This window comes from Lissotriton vulgaris, chromosome 1_1 (genome assembly GCF_964263255.1).
Source record: "Lissotriton vulgaris chromosome 1_1, aLisVul1.2, whole genome shotgun sequence".
Lineage (NCBI taxonomy): Eukaryota > Metazoa > Chordata > Amphibia > Caudata > Salamandridae > Lissotriton > Lissotriton vulgaris.
In genome coordinates this window covers 1,052,948,531-1,052,963,023 of record NC_141685.1, presented here as the reverse complement: position 1 = coordinate 1,052,963,023, position 14,493 = coordinate 1,052,948,531, and the positions used below count along the sequence as shown (strand labels likewise).

Sequence of the window (14,493 nt, the reverse complement as noted above, 5' to 3'; positions counted from 1 at the left end):
TGGAGACGCAGGTAAGCCACTACTGGAGCCAATACTTTTGTGAAGACACGTGGGGCGGACCGGAGCCCGAAAGGCAACACCTTGAACTGGAAGTTTCTCCGTCCCACCCGGAAGCGCAAGTACTTCCGATGCTTTTGGAGAATTGGAACATGGCAGTAAGCATCCTGAAGGTCGATGGTGGTCATGAAGTCGCGCATGGAGAGAAGACGCAAGATCTCTACTAGTGTAAGCATGCAGAAGGATTGGCTCTTGAGGTACCTGTGAGTGCTCGCAAATCCAGATTCGGTCACCAGTCTCCCGTCTTCTTGAGTATTAGAAACGGGAATAGAAACCTGTTAGAATTATAAATACTATGACAAGGACACCAGTGGAAGTAAGACCTGTTCATTAACCATCCACTCTCCTCACTGGAGAGTGCACCAACATTATATTGCAAGCTTCAGGGCAGGGGATACCAACTGGGAAAAGGGGAGGGGTGGACGGGAGGTACCATTTGGGAGATAAAGGTTCACACACATCTCCCTTCCATAGGTGTGACAGAATAGAAGAATAGGACCCACAGAGGTGGGATAGAAGACATTCTATATCGCCATTTGAAAATTTTAACTGAACCAGAACATTAATCATGCACATTTACAATTTTATCAAAGCTCCACCATTGACCATTTTCAAGTTGAACCACATTCTTAAGCACCTTAGCAATTTTACAGGGTGTGTAGTATTTACTTTGGGTGACAACCACTTTATTGTTCCTCCTGGCTTGTACCCGGTCACCTACCTCCCACTGGGAATCCTTCACCCCATGTTTCGTATCATACCACTGCTTGTAATTGTCTTGGTGGTGTTGGATCTTTTCTGCTGTTGTCTCCTGTCCACTTTCCTGGCCTCACCTCCACTCAACCAACTGGGATTCAACTTGGTGCAGGGTTCTCTCCCAAGCAATGCTACAAAGGGGGAAATGCCTGTGACCTTATTCGGGGAGGTGTGGTATGCCCACAGACACTTTCTAAGGGAACCCTCTATGTCGTGTCCATTGGTGGCAGCTAACTGGATATGTTCCTTTATGATTCTGTTTGCCCGCTCGACTAACCCATTGGCTTTTGGGTAGTACAAAGCTGTGGTCTCATGTTTAATGTCTAATCCCTTGAGAAATGCATACATTTCCTCCGAGCTAAACAGCACTCCGTTATCTGTCACCAAAGTCGCTGGAATGCCTTTTTCGACAAACACTCCATTCAAGAGTCAAGTGTCACCACCTCTGTGGTGACACTGTGCACAAACTTCTGCTTGATCCAATGGGTTGTGTAATCTATTAGGACCAGCATGAATCTTTTCCTTTCACCTAATTCCTGCATAGGTCCGATTATGTCCATGGCCATCTTGCTCCATGGTTTGGTTGGCACCATTACAGGAGATAATGGTGCCTTCTGCACCGCCTTAGATTTTTCGCTTTTGGCGCACGCTCCGCAATCCTGTACAGCTTGTTCAGTCATGGCGTCCATCCTTGGGAACCAGAAACTGGATCTGACTCTGGCTTTAGTAAGGCTTCGACCCAGGTGGCCTTCATGTGCTAAGTCAATGACCTTCTTCCTGAGGCCCTTGGGTGGAACTACTCTATGATTGCGATAGATTCTGCCTTTTATGAAACATAATTCGTTTCTCACTTCCCAATACTCCTCTATGCCGGCGTCTAGTTCATTCTTCTTGTTCGGCCATCCTTTTTTCATATATTCTTTTAGGGAATTTAATTTGCTGTCCTCTTTCATCTCTTCCTCACATTCCCTTTCCGTGATCGCAGGCATCTCCGTCATTAGTCTAGGACTGTCCAGGGCTTCTTCTGTTTCCCCCACTTCTGATAACTGGGACCTTGACAGGAAATCCGCGATTTTATTCTCCTTGCCTGGTACATACTCCACGTTGAAGTTATAGTGTTCCAGTCTGTGAGAAGTTGGCCTGATATATAATGTTCACTATTCTAGTGAGCACTTTGTATCAGTCCAAACAACCCTTATTGATGATTGGTTGTAAGTCAACCTTATAGACCAGCTATCCTAGTAGCATGAATACGAGCAGTCTTCGGGCTAAACTCTAGAGGGCGTGTTAAGCCAGCTGTTATACCATCACATATACCCCTTGAACACCAAGTGAAAGGACACCACACAAGTGTTATGAAAATAAACAGTGTATTTATTTAGATCACAACAGCCCTGTACTCTTTATGAGGACAGGGTACTAAGCACACAACAAAACTCTTACGAAAATACTATAAGTTGCACAATTTACACAGATGCCCGAGGGGCACGGAAAACCATATACTACAAAAGTGGAATGCAAAATTACTAGCAGGTAAGTACTAATCTCATAGGGTTTGGAATCGCTAGGACTGGCCTACTGAACCTTCAGATTACTAGCAGGAGGCCTAGGGGACTCGGGTGCAGAGTGTGCACTCTCACGCGGGATGTGGGACAAAGTCTATGGAGGCTAGTAAAAGCAAAGTTAAGGATATCGGACGAATCCGACTAGTTAGGCTGAAAACGAAAAAGGATCTGGACCCTTGGATAGTAGGCTATGCTGGGGCACCGAAATGCCGAAGTTACCTAGCCCAGGGGCTGCGGCTGCATAGGTCTGAAAAGACGTCGGGAATCCTCGTTGCAGTCTATGGAGCCTGAAAGAAGAAGTTGCTGGCAGGCGACCAGTGAAGATTGTTCGGTGGATCCAAGCCTGGATCGAAGATGGAGGACACCTGTAAGCAGAGGGGACCAAGTTCTGAATCACTAGCCAGTGATTAGAGGGGCACCAGGATGGCACCGGATGGAGTCACCTCGACCAGGTGAGTGGGCGACGCTGGGCTCTGCAGTCTCACGGACCAGGAGGCGTTGTCGGCGACCAGGATGGAGGTGCGAGCTGTCCCACGATGGTTGCTGCTGTCGACGTCGCTGGACCCAGGATTGGGGCAATAAGTCTTGGCAAATTCAAGCCCACGCGGTGGACCTAAAATGGCGTCTGGAGTGGACCAGGAGGGTCCGGGGTGCTCCTCTTTTGGAAGGGAGCAAGAGCCAGTCTGGAGCAACCAGACTAGCAGTGGTGATGTCGTCGTTCGTCGTCGGGAAGGCCACAAGCCAGCGGGCTAGTAGCCAGACAACACGGTGAGCAGCAAAAAGCAGAAGGGCCCCATGCAGATCTCGTGGATGCTGGGGGGCTGGACTTCAGTGCTGGAGCTGCTCAGGGTCGGGGCTTCTCGGACCCCAAAGCACTCACCAGAGGATCCCTCGGCGGTCGTGCTGGATAGAAGTCGTGCAGTTCTGATGATGGCCGGTCCCTCAAGGTCTCGTCGCACCTACGGTTCTCAGCTTAGCTGTAGAGGTAGGTAGAGGTCAGAGGTGCCAGGGAAGCCGGGTCTCGTCGTGCTGGTCAGTCGGATTCCGGAGGAAGGACGTTCAGCAAACCGTAGTGTTCTTAGATGGTGCCTGCGGGTGCAGGGTGACTACTCCTTAGCCACAAGGGAGAAATCTTGAGAAGAAGTCGAGAGTTCCTTTCGTAGAAAGTAGTTTCAGGATTCAAAGATGATCTAATTTGGAAGGATCCCCGCTCCTGCCTTTATCCTAAAGAAAGGGGTGGGTACGCGACTAGGTCCTGCCCTAGGGGTGGGACCAGGAAGGGGGTGGTTACACCCCTCTCCCATGCCGGACTTTCCCCAGCTCAGGGGCTGGTGTGCCCCTGGAACTGGTTCTAGCCGGCAGATGCATAGTGAGCACCGGGGTGCCACTTGCAGTCACCTTCCTCTGAAGCCCTGCCTACCCAGGATACACAAAACCCTGTCTGGGATGGTGCTAGCACCACCCCTGACAGGAAACCCTTTGTCCAAGCTCCCATCGCTGGAAGGACTTCCAGCTGCAGGGGGTCAGACTTGTGTCTGTAGTGGCAGCATCCATTTTGTGATGCTGAGGCTCAAGTTAACTTTAACCGGGGTTCACAGTTACATACATGTCGTGTCCCTCTAGAAGGGTGGAATGCTAACCCCGTCGCCAGAATTAGCGAGGGGTTAGTATTCCAATTTGTATGACACCTTACTCGACATGTTTTGATAAAGCGATACCAGAGTTAGCATATAACCGCGAGGATTATAATGCACTTAAGAGTATATGGTATGCGTTATCATGGAACAGCTATTAGGACTTGGTTCCGCAAGCTGCAAACGGGCTCAGCTCATGCCAGAGCACCATCTCACACGATTCCAAGCACTCTGCCTTCAGGATTGTCAAGGCCTGCCATAGGAGTGACTGATAGGAATCTGTGTGTCCATTTTAGGGTTAGATATAGGTATACTATATCTACAGCAAGGGGTGATTACACCACCTTGCCCCAGCTGTCGTGCAGCCAGTTGTGTCAGATTTAGATGGCCATCCAGGGGTGGCATAATACATGCTGCAGCCCCTGGTAGGCCCTGGGTACACCTATGCCCTGAGTTACAGGGTCTGATAAGGTGGCCCAGTACCAATTGGTTATGTACCTAAGGTACAGGGAATCCATTTTACAGAGAGAGCAGTAGGCCTGGGGTCCTGATTGGCAGGGTCCCAGGCCAACTAAGTCGGAAAACCAGCAAAACACCAGGCAAAAAGTTGGGGGCAACCATAGTCAGGTATCCACCTTCCTACAAGTCCCAGGATCCATTTGCTGATGCGAGGTATACAATTTTCTAACCCCTTCACAGAGAATATGAAGGTGAGGGGTTTATGATCTGTCCGGATGGTGAACCTTAAACCCCACAAGAAAAACTTGAAATGTCTAACGGCCCAGAAACAGGCCAAGACCTCCCTTTCAATTACGAAATAATTCCTTTCAGGGTTTGTAAGGCTCCGGGATGCAAATGCGATAATCTTCTCCTCTTTTCCGTCTTTCTGTATCAAGGTCGCGCCCAGACCCTTGTTGGAAGCATCTGTAGCCAGGATAGTTTTTTTTGATGCGTCAAATGTACCGAATGCCGGGGAGGTTATTAATTCCTCCTTTAATGAATTCACCACTGCATCATGCTCTTCGTTCCATAAGAAATCTTTGTTTTTCTTCATAAGCTCTCTCATGGGTTCACACTTGGCAGCAAAATTGTCCACATACTTGGACATATACTCTAAAAGCCCCAGGAAGGACTTGAGTTCTTCTTTGTTCTTGGGGCTGGGTGCTTCTTTCATTGCTTGGATTAGACTGCTCTTCGGTCTGAACCCGTCTTCTGTTATCTTGTGGCCCAAGTACTCAACTTCTTTCACTTTTATTTTGCATTTTTCTTTCTTCACAGTCAGACCGGCCTCCATGAGTCTGCTGAACACCTGTCTTATGACCCCATCATGTTCTTCCTCCGTTTGTCCATAGACAAGTATGTTGTCCTGGAAACACATGGTACGTTCAGCTCCTTCCAATATCTTCTGCATTGCTTTCTGGAATTTGGCAGCTGCAGACGCCAGCCCAAAAGGCATCCGTTTAAACATGAATGCTCCGAATGGGGTGATGAACGCCGTGAGGGGTCTCGACTCTGGATGGAGTTCAATTTGGTGATATGCCATGGACAGGTCAATCACGCTGAAGTATTTAGCAGGGCCCATGGTGCTCAGCATTTTGTTAATTATGGGCAAGGGATGTCTTTCCACCCATATATTGTCGTTTAGACTGCGCAAGTCCACACAAAGACGAATTCCTTCTCCGCTGGCTTTTGCCGCAATAACAATCGGAGCCAACCATTCTGAGCAGTTTATTGGTTGGATTATGTCTAACTCGCATAGCTTGCGCAATTCCTCTTCTAGGGGTACTTTCAACTTGTGTGGCACTGGGCGTAGTTTATGTACGACTGGCCTAGCATTATACTTTCACTTGATTCTGTGTTGGAACTTGTGTAGACAGCCACGCTCCTCTTTAAATAGCCGCCCAAACTCTTTGCAGGTGTTATCGCTTCTCAGGGACCTGTCTGTGAGCAAAACTTGTTCGCACTATTGAGATCTAGGATGATACCCAGCGCTTTTTGGTGAACCCATCCCAGTAAATTAGACCCTGATTCCAGTACATACACTGTTCCATACGTTTCCCTGTCCTTAAAACGTAGCTGCACATTTTTCATGCCTACCAATGGTATTTTCCCTTTGTTGTATCCTGTGGGAGAAATATCAGGAATTTTCAATTGATTCACATTACATTTTTCCATATACACAAAATCATCTTTGTTCAGTAAGGTGTATGGAGAGCATGAGTCTGCGTACATTTCTACACATTGGTCATCAAGGAAGATGTCACATTTGGGGTAAATAGAGTTAACAGTGCTATTTATGTCTTTTACTTGCAAGATTATCTTCCCACCTCTTTGCTCTATACACTTTACTTCCCTGGCTGCACTTTTCTCCATATTCCTTCCCTCATTTCTAGTGTGCAGTTCACCATCTCTACATACTCTCGCGAATTGCCCTCTCCTATTACATTTTTTTTTACAAGTGACAAACCTTGCAGGGCACTGGTAAAAAGTTGCAAAATGGTTAATGCTGCCACACCTGTAGCATTTTGGACCCTTCTCCTTAGACTCTCCTCTTAGACTGTAATTTTCTTTTGACTTAACCTTAGACACTTCATTACAGTCCTCCTCATCCTTTACAGAAGCTACTTCCTCCCCATTAGGTTTCATTTGTTTAATGCATCTTGCTGTATGTTATACTGACTTGGCTATTTCAATATCCTCTAATAACCCTGGGTTTTTGGCTAGTAACTTCTCCTGGATATGTGGGTTATTGGTGCATCTCACAAGTTGGTCCCTTATGAGGGAATCCGTTAAACTACCAAACTCACATAGCTGTGTCAGACCCCACAATGCAGCAATGACATTTTGCACAGATTCCTGTTTACCTTGACATCTTTTGAAAAACCTATGACGTTCCAACACCATATTTATCCTGTCCCCAAAATGTTTCTCTAACTTTCCCATAGTTTGCTCATACACATCAACATCAGTTTCATCCTCTCCCTCCTGTTCTAGCATAGGTAAAGACTCAAACCTTGCGCCCTTGCCTACCCAAATTGTGTAACAATATGTGTTTTTTCCTTTCTGCATTGTATTTTTCGCCTCCGACAGCTATCTAGTATGACTCGAATAATTTCACCCACTCCTTCCAACTGATTTAAGGTTCGCCTATCTCATTCAAGAAGGGTGGGGGTTGACTCATGCTTGCTGCTGCCATATCGTTACACTAAATCATACCTGTAGAATCGACAATGAAAACCTTAGTACTACACCACCACTACCCGACTCTGGCCATACAAGAACCGAACAACCACAGAATATTAATTCCCCTACACAGTTTTAAATGGGAAATCCGGTTACATTAACTTAAAAGTCACAGTTCCAGTGAAATGTGGAGACTACTGAATGTCCTTCCAGTTCCACTCAGTCAGTTGAACGATTTCACTCACCACCGCAACCTGGAAGCTTGTTCCACTTGAAATCCACTGTTCGCCTTAGCTGGAGTGAGGGAATATAACTACAAAATTGCCCGCAAGGCAGCCTCTAGGAATGGCTGGCCCAACGATCCATTTCACCAGTCGGGTTAATTTCTTCACAAAACACCCGGCCCTTAGCTGCTGGTGCGCCGGGTGCGTCCTGGATATCCGGTTTTAGTCAGGTGACGCTTGGGCGTCCTGACAGGAAATTTCTCCTTCCGATCTCAGGCTCCGAACGAGCGACAATCCTCATGTGGAACAGTCTTGCCCAGCTCCTCTCGTGCGGCAGATCACACCGGACCCAAACTACACCACTCCTCGATTTAAGGACGACGCCTGGGCTCTCCGACGCCTCATGCACTCGCCACCTCTGTTGCAGACACACGGAGCCACTGGAATACAGCGCTGCTCCTCAGCGCGGCAAGCCTGGACACAGCTGTCACCACAGGACACCACACGCTCTCCCGGTTCCGAGGCAAGGATACTTCATAAAGTTCAGGTGCGGGTTCTGATAACCGATTTATGCTTAACGCCCCTTCCTTCCTTGACAGGGTTGATCACGTAACCAACTAACGCTGCTAGCCTGATTAAAACAAACGGCCTCAGTCTACGCTATCCGGAACAATGTCCGCGGAGACGGGGTGGACTTTACGAGTGTTCCTTATGCGCCCCCACAGCCTCGCAGCATGCCCGCAGATAGCAGTGGAACTATCTCTCACTCCTGACCTTGTATCTTCTGTGGAAGTCCCTCCAATCCACTGCGTGCCAACTCGTTATTTTCCTTTTTCCGAGCAGGCAGCAGTATCTTCGGTGGCTTCCCTTCTACGCAAAGTTCCTCTTTTCTTCTTATTCTTCCCACACAAGCCTCCTCCTTTTTCTCTTGTGTGTGTGTGGTGAGAACAGTCAAAGGGGAAATGGTTAACTACTGCCCCCTGCGCAGTTCTGTTGCCAGTGTTAGAATTATAAATACTATGACAAGGACGCCAGTGAAAGTAAGACCTGTTTATTAACCATCCACTCTCTTCACTGGAGAGTGCACCAACATTCTATTGCAAGCTTCAGGGCAGGGGATACCAACTGGGAAAAGGGGAGGGGTGGACGGGAGGTACCATTTGGGAGATAAAGGTGACAACAAAACCCTTTCCCCTCTGAGACTTGGGATCCACTTTGACGGCCCCTTTCTGAATTAGAAGACAAACTTGATGGAAAAGCTCCTTGAGGTGGGGAGGAGGCGGGCCAAACGGTGGAGTGGGAGGAGGAATCTTGATGAACTCTAGAGCATGGCCCTTTGCCACAATGTCCAAAACCCAGCGGTCCGAGGTGATGGAGGACCACTGAGAAAAGAACAGATATTCGACTTCCAACACTGGGGGGGATACACAAGTCATTGTAGTTTGGGAGTGGATCCTCTGTATGAGGATTTTCCCCTGTAGGATTTGGACAACTGCTGTTGGTTGGATGAGTAACGTTGACTACCTTGGTGGTAGGAGCGATATTGAGTGTTTCCTCCACGAAAAGTTGAGGTGCCGCGTCCGCGTGCACCACGAAATGGCTGCTTCCGAAACTGTAAAGTCCCCAATGAGTGAGCAGTATCAGTGTCCTCCTTAATGGACTGTAATGCCTCATCTACGTGCGCTTCAAAAAGCGACTCACCGCCATACGGCATATTCAGGATCTTGGCTTGTACTTCCTGGCAGAAAGAGGTGGACCGTAACCAACCATGCCTCCGCAGGACTGCTGCCCCAGCAAGCTGACGAACGCCAGTGCACGCAATGTCAACTGCGCAATCAATTTCCTCTGAGGTCCTCTCTCCGTCCTGCAGAATCTTTAAGGTTTCCGCCTTGGAAGCGTCAGGGATGAGGGACACCAGGGCAGACAAGTCCGACCACATCTGGCGGTCGTAGTGCCTAAGATGGCTAAAACATTAGCTGCCCTCACCATAGTGGATGCCATCGTAGAGAATTTGCGTCCAATAGCGTCCAGGCGACGACCCTCCCGATCCGGAGGAGCTGTAATTGGAGATGTCGGATTACGGGAACGACGTGCAGCTTGAGTGACCACTGAGTCAGACTTTGGATGAGTAACAAGGCACGCTGGAGAACCGATTGGCGCCTTGTATTTTTTCTCAAGGCAAGGCAGTTGTGCTGTTAGTGAATTCGGAGTTTGTATTAGTTTCACCCCTTCAGTCCATATAAAATCTATGATGGGTATAGTGTGGACTTGCTTGAATGGTTGATTTTTAAAATCATAGAGGAAACAGTCCTCCTCTCTCTGGACTCTGGGCAGCTTGAAGCGCTGGGCCGCTCTATCCATCAGCTGATGGAAACTTGCAATGTCCACCGGAGGCGAATCTCTGGGCTCCACTGGAGGAGGGGAAGGCGTCCCACTCCGCCATGTGGGTGGCGGCGTCGTCATCACCATCATCGTCAACTTCTCCATCTTCCTGTTCGGGAATGACGTCATCGTCAGCAGGGTACACCGTAGTGTGTATTTTCACTGACGTCCGAACTTGTGGAGAAGGCGTTGGTGGCGGAACAGTGACAGGAGCCGCCGCAGCCGCAGGCACATGAGGCACAGGCGAATCCTGGGGAGAGGGCGGGAAACGCCGGTTGTAGTCGTCCAACCTATGTTGGAGATTTGAGATGAGCGACAAAGGCAGTGTCGCAGTTGGAACCTGCACAGAATGTTCCTCTGCCTGAGAGTATTGGTCGTCATCATCACCATCATAATCCTAGCACTTAATAATCAAATCCGATGGACTACGCGCCACTCTGAAGGATTCACGCACATCATTGTCAGAGTCCTGCTCAGAGCCCGTGGCAAACATAGGCGAGGGAGGCTGCGGATCTGGAATGGATAGCTGGTCAATTGGCCGTTGACGCCGATGGTACAAGGGGTCGGCGGCGGAAGAGCCAGACCCGGTGGAAGACAAGGGCACCAAAGGCAATGAAGCAAACGAAGAAGGAACCACCGTCGACGGTGCTGACGACGATGGCAAAGGCGTCAACGAAGTTGTTGCTTAAGGATCCACCGTCGACGGGGCTGCCGTCGACGGAACCATCGTAGACAGTAAGGTAGTCGACGAAGTCGTAGATGTTGATGAAGCCACCGTCGACGGAGTTGTCGTGGACAGGAACGACGACGAAGATTTCCTGTGAGCTTTTGTCGACGATGATTTTACTGACGACAAAGCAGATTTCTTAGTCGACGACGAGGCAATAGGCATCGTCGACAAGACAGTCTTCAAGCTAAGCGATACCTTAGTCGTCATGGAAGACGTCTACGACGATCCGGAGGCTGATGTAGTCACTGTCGCCATCAACGATCTGGAGACGGCAGATCTCGTCGTCTGGATGACCGTCGACGCTCCCGTCGACGATGAAACCTGTTTCAGAGCAGGAACATGATGGGAGGCAGCAGAAGACGCCTGAGAGCCAGGTCTCGTGGGCGTAGAGGTAGTAGGAGGTGGTGAAGACACCGCAGGAGCTACAGACAGGGATAGTTTCTTCCTCTTTAGAAAAGGAGAAGGCATATCCTGCACACTACTATGCTTGGAGGCTGCTTTAGAAGGTCCAGACTGCAAACTTTCTGCATCTGACAGAGCTGAATCCTTATCTTTAAGTCTCTGAAGCCAAATGAGGAGACGGCCTTCTCTGTCCTTAAGGGTCTTTGTAGAGAAAGTCCTGCAAAACTTGCATTTACCAACCTCATGGTCGGGATAAAGACAATAAATGCACTTCTTGTGGGGTCCTCAGAGTAAAGACGTAATTTCCCACAAGAAGAGCAAGGTCTAAATAAAGACTTCTTACTTGAAGACATGCCGAGAAGACTGGAAAAAATTGAAGAAGTTGAGAAAACTGAGCAGAGCTCAGGGAGACTCCCTTCACATGACGTGCAGTAGAAAATCTGAGGGTCTGAGCTCTGAGGAGAAGTTTCTGGAAGGGTGCTGGCGCCTGATTGGCTGTAGTTTAGACTAACATAATGACAGGAATATGTTACAAGTGTTTCTCTCTCTACCATGTATTCCTATGTAGGAATTGTTTTTGAGTATTTACTATGTATTTTTCTAGTATTATTTCATGTGTTATGTATTTACACGCATATGTTATTGGTATTTTATTTACCATGGGACTCCCACTTCGAAGGGGAATATTCAAGCATGTGAATCTATGAAAGACACCCTAATACTGGAGAAATATAAATACACCCAAGGGGCTGAAGTATTGCAAAATAACCAATGGGTATGTATTAATATCACAACATTGCCACTGATTACCATTCTGCAGATACATTCAACCCCTTGTTTGCATTATTCACCTTCCATATGCCTTGATTTTCATATAATGAAGCAAGCAATGAACATTTCTGATGGTGGTCTTTACCTCTATAGTTGACCATTTAATTTCTCTTGGTGAATGTTTGCTTTGTAGAATGTTTGTACAATGGTCAACTACAGGGGGCACGTTCAGTCAGTGCGGTATCTGTCTGATACGGGATTGGTGTCGGAAAATGTACCTGCAAATCTATGTTATGCTAGTGTTGGAGACCATAGGGGGATCGAATGCAATAAACACCATTCTACTTGTTAAAGTTGGAGACATACTTGACAAAATCCATGCCATTGATGGAACTTTGTTTTTCACACTGCAACTGTCACAGGTCTTACAATCACCACACCTGTAGTAACCACTCACCAGTGTTAACCCCAGGCAGTGCGTTATTGATATTTGAATTGGTTCATAGTATGTCTTACCTAGTTCACTTTCAGAGGTGGCTCTAATCTTAAAGCCAATCATAGGTTTTTCAAGGAACAAGGTGTTATTATAAAGGAAGTACCAGTTTTTTCAAGACTGCTTTCTTGAATTGGTTAAAGATTCAAAGTTGACACAGACCAGACAACAGATGAGGCTTCCCTATGGTAAGAACATGCTATTATAAAAAAAATGTTTCTTTATTCTAGGAGGATATTCATGAGCCTCGAGTTTTAGTTTTTTTAATCTAACAAAAGAATCTGATTTTTTCGTACAATTGCATCTTAAAACAGATAGTCAAAAGGAGAGATTATTCTTTAAACTTAGTGAATTGTGGCCATTATACTCCAGTATTACTTGCTGTAGTACATTAGAATATGCTGTACAATGTACCATTGTTTTCTTTGATAATCAAATCAAGAAAATTGACAGTGTTAGGGTTTTATTCAATAATGAACACTACGTTACCGTTGAGTGAATTAAGCCATTCGTGTCACTCCAGAAGAATATTCTTGTTGCCCTGCCAAAGTAATAGGACACTGTAAATATACCCGACCCACTTTAACATTGGAGATAGGTATGGATTTATTTTTGAGTAAATATAGCAATTCTCCAAGCCTGCCACAGAGGTTTGCTATATTTGGTACAAAAACTGCACCCATGGCTACCTCTGTGGTTTGATCAGAAGATCAACCTTCAAATAGAAAGTAGGTTTGCGGAGTAGACTGCTTGACCCAAATTTCCGCTCTCTCATACTACCATCATAGGGTTGTGGAAAACCTCATTAAACTGAAGCAAAGGCTCCACAAAAACTGTGGGGGATGACAAGACGTCTGGCAAAATATAGTTTGCTTCTGCAGAAGGCAAAGTCAATTCCAAGGCCTCTGCATCTTTTATAACAGTAGTTGGAAATGTACCAATCGCCTCTGAAAGAGCCAGAAGTGTAGGGCATTTCTCCTTTGGGGAAATATTAAATTCACAGGCATTTTGTAAGCTAAAGTATATGCAGGTATCAGTATTGCAAGTTGATTGAAGTGGACCAGCCTCAGAATCATCATTCTCTGTGTGGCTATGGTCTAATACTCTACTAACAGCCAAATCTCCTGCAAGTGGGTGAAACCTTGGGAAGTGCTTACAATAGGGCTCATAGTTAAAATTATGTTGGACCTAGTCTTTAGCTAAATGGATGTTACCTTCCTCCTTTAACTCCTTAGCCAGTACTTGAATTGTCTCTGTGAGAATCAGGAAAATGAAACTGCCAGTGTGCTGGTTGGAGTTTAATATACTCGGTTAATGTCACATCCTGAAGTGAAGTCACGGATGGAAAACGTGCCACCAACTCACGGTGCTGGAGAACGTGCCACCAACTCACGGTGCTGGAGAACGTGCCACCTACTCACAGTGCTGGAGTGTTATTGCTGTGGAAAACATTTTCTGGACCAGTCTGGAAGGAGTGTTCATAAAGCGAGTAATTATGGGAAGATGTATCCATCCTAGGAAGTCTAGGCAAATATGGACTCCATGAGCAAAGCCGGCTTGGAACACTCATCACTCACTACACTAAAGTGATGGACTGGGTTGAATGACCGTGTGTTGGCAAGGAGCAGCTCATTTAGTTCAGTAGTTCTCTGTATTCTAGTACTTCCGATTGGTCCAGTCATAGAAAAGTTAAAAGCTTGAATCAAGGAGGACAGCAAATATTTTACAATAAGTAAATTAAACACAGGAAGACAGTTCTGGGGCCCTGCTTTTTAAATGAATTGACACTCATTCTAAGAAGCCAACCAAACTATCTCACATCTCGGAAAGAGCTAGAAACCATTTTAAAGATGCTTTTGACACACCACTGCATGAATTAGACTATCATCCACTACCCATTACAAGAACCAGACCTCTGAAGCCACAATAGCCTACCAAAGACTTTCTACAAATTAACTTTTCTTAATGGCGGCATTGACTCTTGCTTGATCTGCATGAGCTAGTATATTTTTCAGCCTCCCTTCCCCCAATGATTAATTTGAGAGGACACTGCCTTCCATCATATGGTCTGAAACGGCGGCAAGGCAAACGGCCCATTGACATGAAAATTACAGTAAAACGTAAGGGGTTTAGTCTAGAGAACTGGTACATAATGGATTTACAACTTTTAAAAACAAGATTGCCCTAACGTGCTTTACAAGAGACCATACGAGTGAGACAGGGGCTTACCGTTAACTTTTATTCCAGTCGATAAACCCAATCATCTGACCCCTATGGTTAACTTAATCACTCCGAA

At 46.7% G+C, this 14,493-nt stretch overlaps 1 protein-coding gene across 1 annotated transcript in view; it reads right to left on the bottom strand.

The window, feature by feature from the left end:
* LOC147748523 (E3 ubiquitin-protein ligase TRIM39-like) overlaps positions 1 to 14,493 on the bottom strand; it is a 409,493-nt gene that overhangs the window by 57,837 nt on the left and 337,163 nt on the right. The window lies entirely within an intron of this gene.